This window comes from Dendrobates tinctorius, unplaced genomic scaffold (genome assembly GCF_039654945.1).
Source record: "Dendrobates tinctorius isolate UK_male_01 unplaced genomic scaffold, ASM3965494v1 ptg000048l, whole genome shotgun sequence".
Classification (NCBI taxonomy): domain Eukaryota; kingdom Metazoa; phylum Chordata; class Amphibia; order Anura; family Dendrobatidae; genus Dendrobates; species Dendrobates tinctorius.
The window spans coordinates 13,225,133-13,247,252 of NW_027361716.1; positions in this window are offsets into that span (position 1 = coordinate 13,225,133).

Here is a 22,120-nt window from a genome sequence, read left to right on the forward strand (position 1 = left end):
AGAACTTATCTAGATGTGTCGTGAGCACTTTGAACCCCCAAGTGCTTCACAGAAGTTTATAACGTAGAGCCATGAAAATAAAAAATCATTTTTGTTCCACAAACATGATCTTTTAGCCCCCAATTTTTTATTTTCACAAGGGTAACAGGAGAAATTGGACCCCAAAAGTTGTTGTCCAATTTGTCCTGAGTACACTGGTACCCCATATGTGGAAGAAAACTACTGTTTGGGCACACGGTGGGGATCGGAAGGGAAGTAGTGACGTTTTGGAATGCAGACTTTGATGGAATGGTCTGCGGGTGTCATGTCGCGTTTGCAGAGCCCCTGATGTGCCTAAACAGTGGAAATCCTCCACAAGTGACCCCTTTTTGGAAACTAGACCCCCCCAAGGAACTTATCTAGATGTGTGGTGAGCACTTTGAACCCCCAAGTGTTTCACTAAAGTTTATAATGTAGAGCCGTGAAAATAAAAAAATCATTTTTTTCCACAAAAATGATCTTTTAGCTCCCAATTTTTATTTTCACAAGGGTAACAGGAGAAATTGGACCCTAAGAGTTGTTGTCCAATTTGTCCTGAGTACGCTGGTACCCCACATGTGGGGGGGACCACTGTTTGGGCACACGGTGGGGCTTGGAAGGGAAGTAGTGACGTTCTGGAATGCAGACTTTGATGGAATGGTCTGCGGGCGTCATATTGCATTTACAGAGCCCCTGATGTACCTAAACAGTGGAAACCCCCAATTCGAATTCCAACCCTAACCCCAACACACCCCTAACCCTAGCCCTAACCCTAGCCCTAACCCTAACCCTAACCCTAGCCCTAACCCTAACCCTAACCCTAGCCCTAACCCTAACCCTAACCCTAGCCCTAACCCTAGCCCTAACCCTAACCCTAGCCCTAACCCTAACCCTAACCCTAGCCCTAACCCTAGCCCTAACCCTAGCCCTAACCCTAGACATAGCCCTAGCCTGCCTACCTGCTTTTTTTTTCTTTACTTTTTTTTATTTTTGTGTTTTTTATTTTTTGTATTTTTGACTCATAGTAACGCCACTTCTCCTCTGATCTCACACTGGCAGATGATCAGAGGAGAAGCAGCGTTACTATGTGACAAGATCGCTGCCCGGCACATAGTAACGCCACTTCTCCTCTGATCTCACACTGACAGATGATCAGAGGAGAAGCAGCGTTACTGTGTGACAAGATCGCTGCCTGACACAGCTGTGCCAGGCAGCGATCTAGTCACACTGTAACGCTGCTTCACCTCTGCTCATCTGTCAGCATGAGCTCAGAGGAGAAGTCGCGTTATAATGAGGGAGATCGCCGGGAAACAAGCAGCTTTCCCAGCGAGCTCTCTCATTGGCTGCTGTGACGCAACGTCATCAGGACCTGAACCAATCAGGTCTCGATGACGTCGGGGGTCCCAGCATGCATTGTGCACCGGGATCCCCGCGTTATAAGGTATGAGGGGGTCCCGGGGGGCACAAAACCGCCGACAGTAGATAAACGTCGGCGCTGCACAAAGCCCAGCAAGCGCCAACGTTTATCTACTGTGGGCGGTCGGGAAGAGGTTAAGAGAGGCCTGGCGTCAGAACCAGAGCACTCAGTGGATTTGCCCTGACTTCCATACTTCCAAACCAATGATCCCTTTAATAGAAGCCTGGGGTGAGAATCAGAGCGCTGAGGGATTTACCCTAACTTATGTATTGGAGATCCTTTTAAGAGAGGCCTGGGGTCAGTACCAAAGCGCAGAGTGGATTTTCCCTCACTTCCGTACCGAGGATCCCTTTAAGAGGGGACTTGGATCAGAACCAGAGCGCTGAGTGGATTTGCCCTAACTTCCATACCAGGGATCCCTTTAAGAGAGCCTGGGATCAAAACCAGAGTGCTGAGTGGATTTGCCCTGACTTGCTAACCAATGATCCCTTTAATAGAACCCTGGGGTCAGAATCAGAGCGCCAAGGGATTTGCCCTAACTTCCATACAGGAGATCCCTTTAAGAGAGCCTGGGGTCAGTACCAGAGCATTTGAAGGCAATTGCCCTGACTTCCATACCGGGGATCCCTTTAAGAGAGGCCTGGGGTCAGAAGAATTAAAGTGCTGGATGGATTTGCCCTTACTTCCATTCCGGAGATCCCTTTAAGAAGGGCCTGGGGTCAGTACCAAAGTGCAGAGTGCATTTGCCCTAAATTCCATACCAATGATCCCTTTAAGAGACCCTGGGGTCAGAACCACAGAGCTGAGTGGAACGGTCCTAACTTCCATACCGGGGATCCCTTTAAGAGAGGCCTGGGGTCAAAACCAAAGCCCTGGGTGGATTTGCTCTGACTTCCATACCAATGATCCCTTTAAGAGGGAAGATGTGCCTACGGGATGGAGGATGTGTGACGTGTATATAGGCACGGGAGGGGGGGATTCATTTCTGTCATGTGCTCTCTGCTTCTCTCAGGGGGGCAGACAATGGCTGGGAGCTTATGTTCCCGGGAATGCTAGATTTCTCCCACCATGTCAGTGTCTGCTGAGGTGTTGTCAAGTGGGAAAACTGTTGGTCATAGCAACCAATCACAGCTCAGCTTCTTTTAACCAGCTCTGGTGAAATGAGAGATGCTTAGTGATTGTTTGCAAGGAAAACTGTTGCTCATAGCAACCAATCACAGCTCAGCTTCTTTGTGATACACACACACATTCATTTTTATATATAGAGATAGTGTAGACGTAAAGGGGAAAAGTATGAAGGGTGCTATAGAAGCGATCAGTCATAGATGTATGAGTGTTACTTTCTGTAGAGATGCATCGTGGCTGGAAGCAGTCATAGAGGTCGGCAGCGAATGAAGAAGAAAAGTCAAAATGAACTATTTCATTTGGAGAAGTTACTTACATGAGCTACAGATCTCCTGTGTATAATGTCACTGGTGGTAATATGAGTGTTACTATTGGTATATGGTGGGATTAATGTTAGTATTAGTAATGGTATTAGTATTTGGTAGTATTACTCACACTCAGTTACTATGAGAAGGTAATAAGTGGTCTTGTCACGGTATGGCGGAATTTATTCCTTGTATATTGGTCTTGATATAGTGGATTTTGCTCAGTGACAGGATGGTGGTTATAGTCAGAAACAAAGTGATGACAATTATATGGTCATTTGAAAACTGAACAAATTGGAGTACAAAGTCCAAGAAGTGCATAAAAGGTATAAATCTATTAAACACATATGTATCAAACACAATTATAATACAAGAGCAAGTAAAAATAGAGGCATACAAGATACTTAAAGCAGCAGGATCAGGTAAGTAGTGGCTAGTACCAATGTTCCCCCATGAACGGACACAAATTCAGTAAAGTGCTAAGTGCTGATATCATACTGGGCAATGAATGGGATAGGCAATATACACCAAAAAGAACAATATACATTGTTGTGTATCCACTAGAAAATAACACCTACAAACATGATACACTACTACAAGATGTTGATTATAACCATATTTATTAATCCAATATTAAGACATATGATACAAATACAATCAGGGGAAAACAAAATTGAACAAGTGGAAAAAACATGCGGGGTGATGCGGGGAAAATATATATTATTAGCACCAAATCATGTAAAAAATATTAAAAAATGTATCATATCAATAATTCCATGTAAAAATTCACTGAACATCATAATTGTACAATACTATGATATACAGTTGTGGCCAAAAGTATTGACACCCCTGCAATTCTGTCAGATAATACTCAGTTTCTTCCTGAAAATGATTGCAAACACAAATTCTTTGGTATTATTATCTTCATTTAATTTGTCTTAAATAAAAAACACAAAAGAGAATGAAGCAAAAAGCAAAACATTGATCATTTCACACAAAACTCCAAAAATGGGCCAGACAAAAGTATTGGCACCCTCAGCATAATACTTGGTTGCACAACCTTTAGCCAAAATAACTGCGAGCAACCGCTTCCGATAACCATCAATGAGTTTCTTACAATGCTCTGCTGGAATTTTAGACCATTCTTCTTTGGCAAACTGCTCCAGGTCCCTGATATTTGAAGGGTGCCTTCTCCAAACTGCCATTTTTAGATCTCTCCACAGGTGTTCTAGGGGATTCAGGTCTGGACTCATTGTTGGCCACCTTAGAAGTCTCCATTGCTTTCTCTCAAACCATTTTCTAGTGCTTTTTGAAGTGTGTTTTGGGTCATTTTCCTGCTGGAAGACCCATGACCTCTGAGGGAGACCCAGCTTTCTCACACTGGGCCCTACATTATGCTTCAAAATTTGTTGGTACTCTTCAGACTTCATAATGCCATGCACACGGTCAAGCAGTCCAGTGCCAGAGGCAGCAAAGCAACCCCAAAACATCAGGGAACCTCCACCATGTTTGACTGTAGGGACCATGTTCTTTTCTTTGAATGCCTCTTTTTTTCTCCTGTAAACTCTATGTTGATGCCTTTGCCCAAAAAGCTCTACTTTTGTCTCATCTGACCAGAGAACATTCTTCCAAAATGTTTTAGGCTTTTTCAGGTAAGTTTTGGCAAACTCCAGCCTGGCTTTTTTATGTCTCGGGGTAAGAAGTGGGGTCTTCCTGGGTCTCCTACCATACAGTCCCTTTTCATTCAGACGCCGACGGATAGTATGGGTTGACACTGTTGTACCCTCGGAGTGCAGGGCAGCTTGAACTTGTTTGGATGTTAGTCGAGGTTCTTTATCCAACATCCGCACAATCTTGTGTTGAAATCTCTTGTTAATTTTTATTTTCCATCCACATCTAGGGAGGTTAGCCACAGTGCCATGGGCTTTAAACTTCTTGATGACACTGCGCACGGTAGACACAGGAACATTCAGGTCTTTGGAGATGGACTTGTAGCCTTGAGATTGCTCATGCTTCCTCACAATTTGGTTTCTCAAGTCCTCAGACAGTTCTTTGGTCTTCTTTCTTTTCTCCATGCTCAATGTGGTACACACAAGGACACAGGACAGAGGTTGAGTCAACTTTAATCCATGTCAACTGGCTGCAAGTGTGATTTAGTTATTGCCAACACCTGTTAGGTGCCACAGGTAAGTTACAGGTGCTGTTAATTACACAAATTAGAGAAGTATCACATGATTTTTCGAACAGTGCCAATACTTTTGTCCACCCTCTTTTTTATGTTTGGTGTGGAATTATATCCAATTTGGCTTTAGGACAATTCTTTTTGTGCTTTTTCATTTAAGACAAATTAAATGAAGATAATAATACCAAAAAATTTGTGTTTGCAATCATTTTCAGGAAGAAACTGAGTATTATCTGACAGAATTGCAGGGGTGTGAATACTTTTGGCCACAACTGTAAGGTGCAAAACAAATATATATACATACCGTATATTAGTAACAAGGACAATTACTGCCTAAAATATACACCAAATAGGTATCCTCGAAATAATAAATAAAGCTGACTTGTACATAAAAAATGTAGATCATAATCAGTGACACTTAGCCCAAACAATAAAAGAACAAAAGTGCAATAGTGTTTTAAGTACAAAGTGCCAATGTGCAAAAAGTGCATATAAAGAGGATAATTGTCAGCATACTGACCAATAGTAAAGCCCCGCAGTAGCCCGCACTGCCCAATGCCCGTTTTGCCTGAGCTTTGACGAGGGAATGACGCAGAGGGGATAAGGAGGGTATTTAAATGATGACTAGCTAATCAGATGTGTGAATCACGGTCTTTAATTAAATGCAGCCTCACTGCACATATGACATACCATGCATGGTATATCCGGGGTCAGACTCTTACCACAGGACGCACCTCTAAGAAGCGCGTCATGTGGGCGGAAGTGACGCTGGCTTTTGTTTCCCGCTGGAACGCATAATATATCCGGAAGAAGCATCAATGTGCCAAGATGTAAAAGAAGACAACCAATATTATATAAGGGGCACTTTAGTATATCTCAATAATGCCCGGCATAGAACCATATAAAGTGCATAGGTGCATAAATATACAGACATAATTCATATAATGAAATAAATCTACAGACATAATTCGTATAATCATAAATATCCAGTGAATAATATACAAAAATTATATATAAAAATAAATAAAAAATGCAAATAATACACATAAGTGATAAGTGCAAATAACGATGTTAAAAAATAAAAAAATAATAGAGACAAAACCACAACAAAAACACAACTAGATCAGGAGATAGAATATTAATACACATCGATATGGGGAAAGATCTGAAAATAGATAAATAAAAAATATAATTAGTATACACATATTAAAAACAAAAAACAAGATAAGAATAAAAGTGCACACTAAAAACTATATATTAAAAAATAGATATTAAATAGATAAAGGGAACGATCTAGAGGAAAGGGGCAAAGCTTATAGTCTCATTGAGACCCCTGGGTGCCATTGTGTCCAAGATGGTGATCCATCTTGATTCTTTTTGTGCCAAAATCTTTTTCCAATCACCACCTCGATTATCAATAATGATTCTATCAATCAAAATAGCAGGATGTTTCATGATTTATGTGGAGAGAGATCAAGTTTCAAAATATTCCAATACTTATTTAATGCCCCCCACATTTCACCATTCCTGGCATTAAACGAAGAGATGACCCTAACCACCTCATTGTCATTTGACTTTTTACGTTGATACAAAAGATCCGACCTTTTAGAAAATTTAGCTCGTCGATAGCCTCTCTGTATAATGGTTTCTGAGCAGCCTCTAATAAGAAATCTATGTCTCAGATTAGCAGCCTGGTTTTCAAAGATGGCATCATTAGAGCATATTCTCCGCATCCTAAGAAATTGTCCTGTTGGAATACTGCGGATAAGATTCTTCGGATGGGACGAATCAGCATGGACTGGGGTGTTAGGCATTTCTCATTAGCTTTCTCATGGTGCCGTGACGGACTATGGGTAAGCACTACTGGGGTAGGGAATACATTGCATCTATGATTATTGTGCGCACTAATATGAAGCCTTGTGTTAAGCACTAGTCTTATCCCATTCATTGCCCAGTAGAGTGTCATCACTTAGCACTTTACTGAATTTGTGTCTGTTCATGGGGGAACATTGGTAGCCACTACTTACCTGATCCTGCTGCTTTCAGTGTCTTGTTTCACTCTATTTTTACTTGTTCTTGTATTATAATTGTATTTGATACATATGTGTTTAATAAATTTATGCCTTTTATGCACTTCTTGGACTATGTACTCCAATTTGTTCGGTTTTCATATGTGTATCTTTGAGTGCCCAATCTCTATGCTTAAACTCTAAGCCACATGGTTGTGGATTTTTTTAGCAGCTTATTATTTAAGGTTCCCTATATGGTTTCTTTTTCTTCAACTATATGGTCATTGTATGGCGGTATACAGTATATGTGGTTCAGTATTGGTATATTGGTTATGGTATAGTGGGCTGTTTGTAATTTGGTAACTGTATGACTACTATTAAGAAGTGTTAGAAGCTGTGTTATTGCCCTGTTTTCTACGAGAGTTATACATTTTATCTTTTAGTAATTTTTTTTTATTTGGAGCAGCGAACACGTGTCTTTATAGGATCTAGAATGCTATAGTGGCCACACATCTGACCAAAATGCTGGTGGGTCCCCAGGTCTAAATTTTGCACTGGTGCTCAGAGGACTTTAGTTTTGCCATTGCTAATGTGTCTGCCCAACTGAAGACAGCTGCTCCATAGCTTCCATAGACTCCAGATGAATGGGACAATTGCATGCTCATCCACCTCTTCTGTACGTGACTGTGAGTTGGAGTTGGGTATTGTGATGGATGGTGTCACCAAATTATTTACCCAGGAATCAGTCCTACTACGCTGGGTAAATCCAGTTGGATGAAAGTGTTATTCAGCTATCATTTCTACTGTGCAATCCTTCATGTACAGATATAATAGAAACTCGTGACACTTCGGGGCAAGAAGCACTTCACACTTTTTGTATCAATGATTTCTATAGCTCCCAGTGAATGGGCAGATTGAATAGTGAGCTTGTGAAATGGCTGCATGATGTGTCCACTTTAAATTTCATCTATATTGATCGAAAAATGTTTTGCTACAAGCAAGTTTATTGACTTCAACATCTCTATAAAAGCACATTCTGGATAATTAGCTTGTTGCAATTACATCTGTGGAACAAACATATTCATTATACAATGATCAAATGCATTATCTGCTCAGCCGATGAACCGGACGGAATTCTGTAGCTCTGGGTCACAAACATCAAATGTAGTTCAGAGCCAATGTTTTAAAACTGTTCTGCAAGACTGTCACCATAATGTAGATGTACATAATACCTATAATGCATGGATAATTACACAAGATAAATGTTACCTAACTAGATGAATTATCTTCTACAACTTTATCGGTACATTTCAAGACAGCAAAGTCTTTCAGGCCATTATGTATCATAACGGAATGTCATGAAATCACAACATTTCTACCTAAAAAAAAGGCATACTGCAGAAAATATTTCACTTTCAGCCATCACAATTATTGAAGCCTTAATTTAAGCTTTTAGTTCTGTTCTATTTTAACATAAATGTGCACGGAAAGGGAAGAATATAAATATACAGTTCTGCACCCCTTGCATTTCTTTGTGCTCTTGTACCCTTATATTCAACATGTCATACAACTTTACAGAGTAATTATGAACCCAATGAGTTCATAATCTCACTCAGTTACCAGAAATGTCCTATTAGGCTAAAATTTGGGGGGTTAGGGTCAAAGTATAAACATTGACAAGACCTAACTCCTAATCCTACTGTTTTTGTAACATCTTTTAGCAAAGATGTGGATTCTTTAAGCCACAAACCATTCAGCACTGGCCATGCTGGAGAGCAAAATCAAAGGAACTCTCCCAATTTTTCACCATTATTGCTACAAGAAGGTGTGTACATTTCCCAGTTGAATTCCCAATTCTTGGTCTCTAGATTAATCACTGTTGGTTTGACAATGATATAGTAGCATAGTCAGGAATAGAATCCAAAGGTGTCACAAGGAGAGTGACTAGGATGTGTCTGACCCGAAGATGAAACAAGGTGTTTTGAGGAAGTGGCATGAAACACGCGTCGGGGTGAGGGACACAGGACAGGACGACACTACTCTCTTTTAGATTCACATCTTGGTAATCAACAGTGTGATGCAGCAGCAAAAAAGGCAAATGCAATTCTAGGATGTATTAACAGAAGCATACAGTCTAGATCACGTGAAGTCATTATTGCCCTCTACTCCTCTTTGGTCAGATCTCATCTGGAATACTGTGTCCAGTTTTGGGCGCCACATTTTAAAAAAGACATCAACAAACTAGAGCAAGTTCAGAAAAGAGCGACCAGAATAGTGACCGGTCTGCAAACCCTGTCTTATGAGGAAATGATTTGGGAATGTTTAGCTTGCAAAAGAGAAGACTGAGAGGAGACTTAATAACTGCCTACAAATATCTCAAGGGCTGTCACATTGTAGAAGGATCATCTTTATTCTCATTTGCACAAGGAAAGACTAGAAGCAATGGGATGAAACTGAATGGGAGGAGACAGATTAGATATTAGAAAAAACTTTTTGACAGTTAGAGTGATCAATGAGTGAAACAGGCTGCCACAAGAGGAGGTGAGTTCTCCTTCAATGGAAGTCTTCAAACAGAGGCTGGACAGACATCTGTCTGAGATGATTTAGCGAATCCTGCTTTGAGCAGGGGGTTGGACCAGAAGGCCCAGGAGGTCCCTTCCAACTCTACCATTCTATGATTCTAAAGCTAATATGGACTATATTCCCATTACCAAATGCATATCTAGGATAGCTACTGTCTAATGGGGTGAAATTTGTCTATTTATATTGTCATTAATTCTACCCTTCATGGACATATGGATCTTTCAAGCTCTTGTTCTGTGTCCCTCTTTTTTGAGGTACCTTATTTTATCTTCTTTTAATATAGTCTAATAAAATTGTGTATTTTAACATCTTTTGTGTGGTAGTCACTCTGTATAACCAACCAGTCGATTTTGGGTTGTGATTTTATCATCTTTTGTGTGGTGGTCACTCTATATAACCAACCAGTCGATTTTTGGTTGTGATAACTATTGAACAGTGAAATGATGAAAGAAATGCAATTCTGAAAATTGCAAGTCTTGAAAGTGCAATTGACTGATCGCTATTTCTGCTTACTATAATACTAATATATTACAGGATATAGAATAAATTATGTTCTCCTTTGAAGCCCAGACACAGTCCAGGCTTCACAAGAAGAAGATGGCAAACTCTAAGAAGAAGATAACAGCTGGCTGCTATATCAACCCATCGACAGCTGTGTTTACATCATGGGGGGAATTATAGAGGGTTGTGCTGAATTTCACCATTTAAATGTCAATGATTGACAATTACATTTAAATGGTTAACCATAAGGGATGGGAGCAAGCTCTGGCCTCAACTGTTACAGTCAGGAGCTGGCTGGGTTAAATACAGTAACTGTCAAGAAGCTCTGTGTGTGGTAGCTTAGCAGCTCTTAATAGGTCTTCCACAGATAGACCTAGCGTAATCCATTCCATCTAACATCCCTGGGGGTGCCCTGGCCTTCACTTTTTAATCCTTATACAGGGATTTGGACTTAAGGGTACTTCACACATAGCGAGATTGTTAGCAAGATCGCTGAAACGTCACATAGCGGCGACCATCCCCCCTCTGCGATATCGCTGATCGTGCTCAAATGTCCTAAACCATTTTTTAATCGTCACGCTGGCCAGCATGCATCGCTGTGTTTGATCCCATAACAACGATGAGCGACCTCGTTGGCGACTCAGAACTCAGGGACGCAGGCGTGATTTTGCTTTGTCTTTTCGATGCCCCCTCAGCTCCGATTGGTGGTCTCAAATTAGGATCTTTGTAGCGTTTCCTTTTATAGGTCAGCTATCAGCTATCAATTGTATGCAATCATAACATTTAACATGTACAGTTATAATAATCGCGTGTCCCCGTGTCAGTGACTGTGGATCCACGAATAAATAGGGCACTAGCGACTCAGACAGGGACGCTGAAGCAAACCGCATAGTGATAGCACAGTAGTGGCCACCAATCGGAGCAGAGGGGCGTGGAAAAGGCAACGCTGAAGCACACCTATCGAGGTCTGAGTCATCAGAATAGCTGCTGTGTGACAAGGTCCCAACGACCGCCGAGGTCGTTATACGGATCGCCGTATCATTGCTGCATCGTTGAGTAGATCTGCCTGTTTGACAGATCTGACTGTTTGACCATGTAGCGACGTACCAGTGATCCTTACCAGGTCGTATCATTGTCAGGATCGCTGGAGCGTCGCTATTAGTGTTGAGCATTCCGATACCGCAAGTATCGGGTATCGGCCGATACTTGCTGTATCGGAATTCCGATACCGACTTCCGATATTTTTTCAATATCGGAAGTCGGCATCGGAATCGGAAGTTCAAAGTTGATTGACAGCCTGACGTCATCATGATGCGCGGTGTGTGCGCATCATGATGCGCCGTCATTTCGGCCTTCCGGGGGTCTCTGCCGGCCTGCCGGGGGGCTGTGTGGACTGCCCGGGGTCTGTACCGGCCTGCCGGGGGGCTGTGCCGGCCTGCCGGGGGGCTGTGTGGACTGCCCGGGGTCTGTACCGGCCTGCCGGGGGGGGCTGTGCCGGCCTGCCGGTGGTCTGTGCACCCTGTGGGGGTCTGTACCGGCCTGCCGGGGGGCTGTGCCGGCCTGCCGGGGGGCTGTGCTGATGTCCGGGGGTCTGTGCAAGCATCGTCCGATGGGACTATAAGTCCCATCTGGCGATGCCTGCTACCATGACAGTGATTGACACATTAGCCAATGATGGGACAGTAGTAGTCCCATCATCCGGCTAATGTGTTAAATGTTAAAAAAAAAAAAAAAAAAAAATACTACATTCATACTACATACATACTACATGCATGCTACATACATACTACATGCTACATACATACTACATATATACTACATGCATGCTACATACATACTACATGCTACATACATACTACATATATACTACATGCATGCTACATACATACTGCATGCTACATACACACTACATACATACCACATATATACTACATACTACATGCATGCTACATACATACTACATACATACTACATACATACTACATGCATGCTACATACATAACACATATATACTACATGCATGCTACATACATACTACATGCTACATACATACCACATACATACTACATACATACTACATACATACTACATGCATGCTACATACATACTACATGCTACATACGTACTACATATATACTACATGCATGCTACATACATACTACATGCTACATACATACTACATATATACTACATACATACTACATACATACTACATGCATGCTACATACATACTACATACATACTACATACATACTACATGCATGCTACATACATAACACATATATACTACATGCATGCTACATACATACTACATGCTACATACATACCACATACATACTACATACATACTACATACATACTACATGCATGCTACATACATACTACATGCTACATACATACTACATATATACTACATACATACTACATGCATGCTACATACATACTACATGCTACATACATACCACATACATACTACATACATACTACATGCTACATGCTACATACATACTACATATATACTACATGCATGCTACATACATACTGCATGCTACATGCATGCTACATACATACTACATACATACTACATGCTACATACATACCACATATATACTACATACATACTACATACAATACATTCATACAATACATACATAGACATACAGTACATATAACATAGAGTAACATACTTACCAATACTTGTCACATTGTTCCCCGAAGCCATTGTCTTTTACGGAATAAATATTAACATAACAAACCACAAAAATACTCACCCACGATCCGAAGCAGTCCACGAGTGTGTCCCACGACGATCTTGGGTAGAGAACTGCAGCATCAGCTGATGCTGCCGTTCTCTACGGGCTGCGGGAATCCAATGACGGAAGGTAGGTATCCTTCCGCACTGTATTCCTCCGCCACTTAAAAAAAAAAGTCCCTAGTCTCACTTTATGCCATTGCTGCGTGGGAAAGTGAGACTAGGGACTTTTTTTTTTTAAGTGGCGGAGGAATACAGTGCGGAAGGATGCCTACCTTCCGTCATTGGATTCCTGCAGCCCATAGAGAACGGCAGCATCAGCTGATGCTGCAGTTCTCTACCCAAGATCGTCGTGGGACACACTCGTGGACTGCTTCGGATCGTGGGTGAGTATTTTTGTGGTTTGTTATGTTAATATTTATTCCGTAAAAGACAATGGCTTCGGGGAACAATGTGACAAATATTGGTAAGTATGTTACTCTATGTTATATGTACTGTATGTCTATGTATGTATTGTATGAATGTATCGTATGTAGTATGTATGTAGTATATATGTGGTATGTATGTAGCATGTAGTATGTATGTAGTATGTATGTAGCATGCATGTAGCATGCAGTATGTATGTAGCATGCATGTAGTATATATGTAGTATGTATGTGGTATGTATGTAGCATGTAGTATGTATGTAGCATGCATGTAGTATGTATGTAGTATGTATGTAGCATGCATGTAGTATATATGTAGTATGTATGTAGCATGTAGTATGTATGTAGCATGCATGTAGTATATATGTAGTATGTATGTAGCATGTAGTATGTATGTAGCATGCATGTAGTATGTATGTAGTATGTATGTGGTATGTATGTAGCATGTAGCATGCATGTAGTATGTATGTAGTATATATGTGGTATGTATGTAGCATGTAGTATGTATGTAGCATGCAGTATGTATGTAGCATGCATGTAGTATATATGTAGTATGTATGTAGCATATATGTAGTATGTATGTAGCATGTAGTATGTATGTAGCATGCAGTATGTATGTAGCATGCATGTAGTATATATGTAGCATATATGTAGTATGTATGTAGCATGTAGTATATATGTAGTATGCATGTTGCATGCATGTAGTATATATGTAGTATGTATGTTGCATGTAGTATATATGTAGTATGAATGTAGCATGTATGTAGTATGTAGTATGAATGTAGCATGTATGTAGCATGTAATTTTTTTTTTTTTTTTTTTTTTTACATTCAACACATTAGCCGGATGATGGGACTACTACTGTCCCATCATTGGCTAATGTGTCAATCACTGTCATGGTAGCAGGCATCGCCCGATGGGACTTGTAGTCCCATCGGACGATGCCTGCACAGACCCCCGAAGCCTGCACAGACCCCCGGCAGGCCGGCACAGCCCCCCGGCAGGCCGGCACAGCCCACCGGAGCCTGCACAGACCACCGGCAGGCCGGCACAGCCCCCCGGCAGGCCGGCACAGCCCACCGGAGCCTGCACAGACCACCGGCAGGCCGGCACAGCCCCCCGGCAGGCCGGCACAGCCCCCCGGAGCCTGCACAGCCCCCCCGGCAGGCCGTCACAGCCCCCCGGCAGGCCGGCACAGACAACCGGAGCCTGCACAGATCCCCTGGCAGGCCGGCACAGCCCCCCGAAAGGCCCGTACAGACCCCAGAGAGGCTGTACAAGGCAGAAACAGGGTTTTTCTTATTCCGATACCGGAAGTCCCATAGACTTGAATGGGACTTCCGGTATCGTAATCGGCGATACCGATACTTATTTTTAAGATCGGCCGATCCATTCCGATCCGATACTTTGAAGTGTCAGACGGTATCGCTCAACTCTAGTCGCTATGTATAACAGGATCTTTACACAGTGGATCCCCGGTTGGGTCCAGGGAGTGGCTGCTGGTCAGCAGAGTGGTCTGGCAGAGGATAGTCAGGAAGCCGAGTCAATACCAGAAAGTCAGAAACAGAATTATCAATCAGCAAAATAGTGAAAACATGGGCTGAGGTCAGAAACATGAATCAAACTAGTTAGGCAGTGGCCAAAAAAACAGGAGTGAACCAGAATAAGAGAATTTATATCTGGTAGAGGTAGGAAGCCAAGGGTTTTAAATAGTGTGAGCCCTGAAGAGATTTATTAGAGCAAGTGCAGAAGTTAACCCCCAAACTGCATGCCTAGATGGCACCACTAGTCCCAAAATATCAACACAAACTGCTGCCCTGTCACCAAGCATCGCTTCTAACAGTGACTCGGTGTGCAGCAACAGTAGTAGAAATAGAGTGAGCACAGTCGTGGATATAACAGTAACTCAGCCGTACAGGTAATCGAAAATAAATTGAAGCTAATGAAATTCAAGTTGAATTTTATGAAATTTGCAAGTCTCAGCAAATTCAAAGAATTTCCCATTTTTATTCACACAAATCAACAAAAAAATGCCTGCTATCTTTTTACACATTGCAAATGTTTGCATCAGTCACAGAAGGCTTACAGTGGCTAGTGAAAGTATTCACCCTACTTGGAATTTTTGTGTTTTGCTACTTCACAACCAGGAATTTCACAGTTTTTTTTAGGGTTTGAATCAGTTCATGTAAAGAACATGCCTACAATGGTGAACATTTGGTTTTCTTTTTGTTGTGAAGAAAACAACAAATAGAGCAAAATAACTGAAAACATCAGTGTGCATAACTATTCAGCCCCCTAAAGTCAGTACTTTGTAGAGCCTCCTTTTGTGCAACAATTCCAGCTGCAAGTCACTTTGGATAAGTCTCTATGAGCTTTCCACCTCTTTCCACCAGGATTTTTGCCTGTTCCTCGAAGCAAAACTGCTCCAGTTCTTTCAAGTTACTGTAGATAGTTTGCTCTGCTGAACAGCAATCTTCAAGTCTGACAGCAGATTCTCAACTGGATTAAGGTCTAGGCTTTGGTTAGGCCACTCCAGCACATTTACACATTTCCCCTTAAACCACTCGAGCTTTTCTTTAGCAGTATGCTTTGAGTAATTGTCTTGTTAGAAGGTGAACCTCCGTCCCAGTCTCAAATCACTGACAGACTGAAACAGATTTTGCTCAAGAATATCACTGTATTTCGCACAATCCATCTTCCCTTCAACTCAGACCTTTTTCCCTGTCCCTCCTGCTAAAAAAATCCCACAGCATGATGCTGCCGCCTCTATTTTTCACTGTGGGGATGGATGGTGTTCTTGGGGTGATGAGCTGTGTTGGTTTGGCGCCATACATAGCATTTATCTTGGTAGCCAAAATGTTCAATTTTGGTCTCATCACAGTACCTTTTTCCATGCATTTTGGGAGCCTCCAGCATGTCTTTTGGCAAACTCAAGACGAGACTAACAATTTTGTGTGTAATTAAAGTTATTTTTTTGCTTGCTCTTCCATAAAGGCCACCTCTATGGAGTGTATGGCTTATTGTTGTTGTATGGACAGATACTCCATTCTCTGCGGGGGAACTCTGCAGCTCCTTCAGGGTTACCGTTGGTCTTTGTGCTGCCTCTCTGATTAAAGCCCTCCTTGCGCTGGCTGAGAGTTTTGGTGGGCGGTACTTCCTTGGCTGGTTTGTTGTGGTAGCATGTGCTGTCCATTTGATGATAATGGATTTGATGGTGCTTCTGTGGGATCATCAGAGATTGGGATTTTTTTTTATAACCCAAAGCTGACTTGTCAATAACTTTCAATAACTTTGTCCCTGACTTGTTTGGAGATCTCCTAAAGGGCCCCTTACACATAGCGATATCGCTAGCAATATCGCTAAAGGATCACCGATTTTGTGACACAGCAGCGATATCACTAGCGATATCGCTACATGTGATACTCACCTACGACCGGCTCCCCCGCTGGCTATCGCTGATCGCGCGAGATCGGCCTGGCCCATTTCTCATCGTCGGGTTCCTGCTGGCGCCGACGAGCGAGCCATGGACGCGGGCGGAAGAAGACATCATCGCTGCGTCTGACGGTAAGTATCGCCCGCCGACCGCTGCTGCATCACTAGTGAGATCTGCTTGTCTGGCAGCTCACTAGCGACCATTTAGCGATGTGAGCTGCCAATGTGTCTTTAGTCTTCACGGTATTGTTTGGTTATTAGCACCACTTGCATAATGGAGTTGCAGCCTCTGTGGCCTTTCAGAAAGGGTGTGTATATACTGGCAGACTGTGTGACTTTAAATTGCACACAGGTGGACTTCTTTTCACTAAGTATGTGAATTTTGAAGGTAATTGTTTGCACCAAAAACTTTTAGGGGCTTCATTGCAAAGGATGTGACTACATATGCACTTGACAATTTTTAGCTATCTGATCATATAAATTTAATCTAGGCCTATATTTTTCTCACTTCACTTCACCAACTTAGAATATTTAGTGCATCACACAAAAATCGGATTACAAAATAGGTAAAAAGCCAAGAGGTATGAATGCTTTAGCAAGCCACTGTATACGATCTCATGGGTGACCGCACAGGCTTCCCCATAATGGCTTGCAGGTATCACATTACATGGTACAGGTACAGCGCAGCATATGAGTCACAGCTGAAAAAGCTTACTGATGATAAAGAGCAAGTGCAGGATCCCAGGGGACAGCCCCAACGCGTGTTTCATGCTCACATTTTCACAGGGATATTGCAATATAGCTGTAGCAGTACAACTATACCCCTGTGAAAAAGTGCGCATCGGGGCTCTCCCTTGGGATCCTGCACTTGCACTTTGTCATGGGTGTCATTTCCACTTCGCGTTCCCGGTGTGTCAGTTCACTTACCTGTGCTGCAGTTGGTTCCTCTCTTCCCCATGCTACCAGCAGCACTTGCAGCCGGGTCTCTGGCCATGTTCTAAGGGCACACGCGCATGCACTCCCGCTCTCTTAAAGGGCCAGTGCATGCACTTGCTATTTCCTCCCCAGCCAATGGTTTTGAGGCATGGAGGACCCCAGAGGGCCTTAGGTTACTCAGTACCGGGCCGGTTGGTTCTTAAAGGGGATGTCGTGGCAGCAGTGCCCGGTCCATTGGTTGAGTGCTTATTTTTTGCGTGCCTAGCTGACATTTTAATGATACCATTTTGGTGCAGATATGATCGTTTGATCGCCCATTATTGCATTTTAATGCAATGTTGTTGCGATCAAAAAAACATAATTCTGCCGTTTTGACTTTTTTTCTCATTACGCCGTTTAGCAATCGGGTTAATTCTTTTTTTATATTGATAGATTGGGTGATTCTGAATGTAGCGATACCAAATATGTGTATGTTTGTTTTTTGTTGTTTCATTTTGAATGAGGGTGATTTGAACTTTTATTTTTTTAATATTTTTAAAAACTTTTTTTTACTTTCTGCATGCTTCAATAGTCTCCATGGGAGACCAGAAGCTACAGTTGTCTAATCTCCTCTACTACATAATACAGGCGTTGATCACATTCTCTGTGTGTAGCAGAAATGCTTACTTTCTATGAGTGCCGACCACCAGGCGGCGCTCATAGCAATCCGGCTATGATGACCATAGAGGTCTGCAGGAAACCTCTAGTTGTCATGCCAACCCATCGGTGACCCACGATCATGTGACGGGGTCACCGATGGGTGGGATTTTAGTTGCGCTTGCTGGAAGCGCAAGTTAAATGCCGCTGTCAGAAATTGACAGTGGCATTTATCGCTTTAACATCTGCAGGTGGATCGAGATTCCACCTGTGGCTGTTAGATGCAAAACAGCTGACATGTGCCAGGAAAGATGTGGGCTCAGCGTCGGAGCCCACATCAGAGGGAGGGATTCCGACATCAGCGTACTATTACGCCCGATGTCGGAAAGGGGTTAAACTCTGCACCTTAGGTATAGGCTGCGTTCACACACAGTAGTAAATCTCTGACAACAGCAACAGTTCGGTGCTGCTGTGGTCTTTCCACTGTTTCCTGTACAATTATTTAATCTTGCAGGGAAAGAGCTGTGTCGCCTACAAAGCCACACTGCCATTACAATCAAGCTCACGATCTTACACGTGGAATAGGTGTTTCCATGCAAGATTAAGTGATTGTGCAGGGAAACAGTCGGAACACCTTTGCAACACAGAACTGTCGGTTTAAAAGCCGCAGCATGACCACTTCATGTGAACGCAGCCGTATGTTTCTATTATTAAATATAAATTACGGTAACTGACTTCTTCATTTTGATTAAATCACATTCCCCAAAAATTATCCTTGCAAATTTTGTGCAAAATTTTAAGACATTTTAGAATACATCAACAGGGTGAGTTTTTTCAACCCCGAAGAAGACAATGAGCCAAACACAATTTAAGATACTGTACCTGGACACTTTGTGTCAATTACAAAGTTGTAGATGCTTTTTTTTTCCTCTTTCTCATAATCAACATGAAATTCACGAGATTTTCCAAGAGTTGAACCAGTAGCTTCCCACTAAGCGTGACATAAGCTGTACCAGGCTGTCTGCATTGATAGCCTGCATAAATCATCGTTTCTGAAGGGAGCAGATGTTCAGGGTATGAAACAGTAATACAACAATTTAGTCATAATTAAAATTCACCTTAGCATGCCTTTATCAGTGATCAAAGAATCATTGAGCTTCTCGTCAACACAAAGAAAAAAAAACATGTCAACTCCCTTTAGAAACTGAAAAGATAACCTTTCTTTTACGCAGATTTTAACAACATTTCATCCTGCCTGGTTTAATGCCTCTACTCCACTTGTATGTGACAGTTGATTAGTTAGTGGGTGTTCCACCGATGCACAAATAAGTAAAATAACAATTCAATCTTTCACTGAAGATAATCATGTATAGCGAGAGGGTTTTAGAAGTAAACAATGCATCGGAGAAATGTTTTTTTCTTTTCTAAGATATAAAATCACAGAGGGGCAATTTTATTGTAATGTAAATTTTTTAAAAAGTGTCACTTTCATTCTACTTTCTCCAATAATGAAATTTAATTCAAATTTGTTAAAATATTTTATATTGACATATTCTGATTTTTCATCAATTAATTTTTGATTTACTCTTTTATGTCGTTTCTAAATCAATAAATAAAATTCTGTGGCTAGACCCTATTTAAAAAAAATAGAAAAGCAAATTGTAATTATAATTTTTTATCGCTTAAGTTGTTGGTGGATGGATTGGAAAACAAAGATGCTAAAGAAAAATCATCATTTCAAACCCTTACTTTAGGCCACATGCCAACACTGGTTTTTAAAAGTCCATGCCTGCCGGATTTAAGGTGGCAGCTCGTATTTGACTTTGCCAATGTTCAATGTAATGTAGAATAAATATCAATTGCACACTCCTTTTGAATGCAAACAAGATTTCCTTTACTAAAGTTTAAGACATAAGAGCAACCTTTGAGTGTCAACGCATTTCGGCCAAACAGGCCTTTTTCAGGACAGTTGCATTCATTAGGTATTCTCTTCTAGACAGGGCTTTTCTCTTCCCTGGTGGTGCAATTTGTTAAGTCTGGAGAGTATTGTTCAAGAGATATCTATGAGTAGGTTGATGAATATGAAAAGGATGTAATGTATTTCAAATGTAGTTGCTTTAATGTTCAATGTAAGTCACAAAAGCCTAAAACTTTCTTGCAAAATATCTGAGCTTTTTTAAGGCTATGACTACATTGTGTCACTGGTCACACAGCAGTAAAGCCCCCATCACACACAGCAACATCGCTAGCGACATCGCTGCTGAGTCACAAGTTTTGTGACGCAACAGCGACCTTTCAAGCGATCTCGCTACGTGTGACAGGTAGCGGCGATCAGGCCCCCGCTGTGAGATCGCTGGTCGTTTAGGAAGTTTCACGAACGTGTATGTCACTTGTGTATGCCTACAGTGGTGAAACTGTTTTAGAGCTGTGATATGGATGTAAAAAATATCTAGATTGCAGATGGCTTAAATTTTCTTTTTCCACCTGCAAAAAAATCTAAGCGTTGGTTATACTGCGATGGTGGAACTGCAATTGGTCCTACATTGAATCACAAACCCATTGACAATCCTTAGATGCAACATCTCTATGTGACACCTTGATTGTGATGTCCCATGGGCCATGACAAGTGTTGCCATGTAGCCCTTATCATACTGACTGATGGGTCTTGCGAATCCTAAATCACATACAATTTGTAGCCAGGTCACACTGTAAAATAGTGCACAGCACCGAGGGTCAGACAAATTCTGCACATTTTTACTGATTGACTTGCTGAAATATTTACCTTGCTGTTGCGCATCCAAATCCACTGTGTCATCCATCACTAACTTAAAGGAACATATATGAGTTTCATGATGACATTATCTAACGTCTTCCCATTGACTTTTATAGGAGAAGGTGTTTTGATCTTTTTTACTTCAGCAGATTAATAAAAAGGTACAAATTATTTACAAAAAACAGATACACAACATAAGGATAAAATAGTCATGATCTTAGATATACCCTATACATAAGGGTTGGAAAAACTCACAGCCAGAAAACATAGGACTTGGGGTTGTATGGAATACAGAAGTAATGGTGCATCCATGTTAGAGTAGTGCTTATAGCAGTACAACAGGCTCTTCGCACCCCGATGTAAAGTACATTTCTTCTAAGGTGGCAATCCTGAAAGAAGTGCAGGCAAAACATACGTCAGGGTACAGAGAGCCTGCTGGACGAGTACTTCACAACTATTCCTATATGCACTTGTCACTTTATTGCTTGGTACTTTGCTGGTTACATACTGTATGACCTCCTTGGTCTTGATGACCAGTGCCTTGGAGTCATTGCTGCCTGATTGAGGTTTATGGCTCCTAGTGAATCAGTGCCTTAAAAGAGACACGTGCCTCTTTACGCCTTGCCATAAATCTTACTCCACATTTGAGGGATAGGGTACACCACAACTTATCATGAATTAGATGAGCACTGGCTCCAACCCCACCCCAACTCCGTCCATTTTGGCGAAACTTTAGAAAACCTGCATGAAAGCACCAAAAGTCCCAAAATGTTGGAAAAATCTTGTGTTGTGCAAAAAAGTTGTGTGACTTTTCAAAGTCTGTTACGGCAGATTTATGGTGCAAAGTTCAATGCATCGGGGAATGTAACCAATGTAAAATTCATTGTAAGCAACCAATGTTTTTGGTTACTTTTTTAACCTTTAAGAAGAAACTTTAACTGTACGTGTAACCTTACCAGTAATTTTTTTAAATAACATTTATTACAATTAGTCATTTTAAATTAGTATTTATTTGGGGAGAGCTAC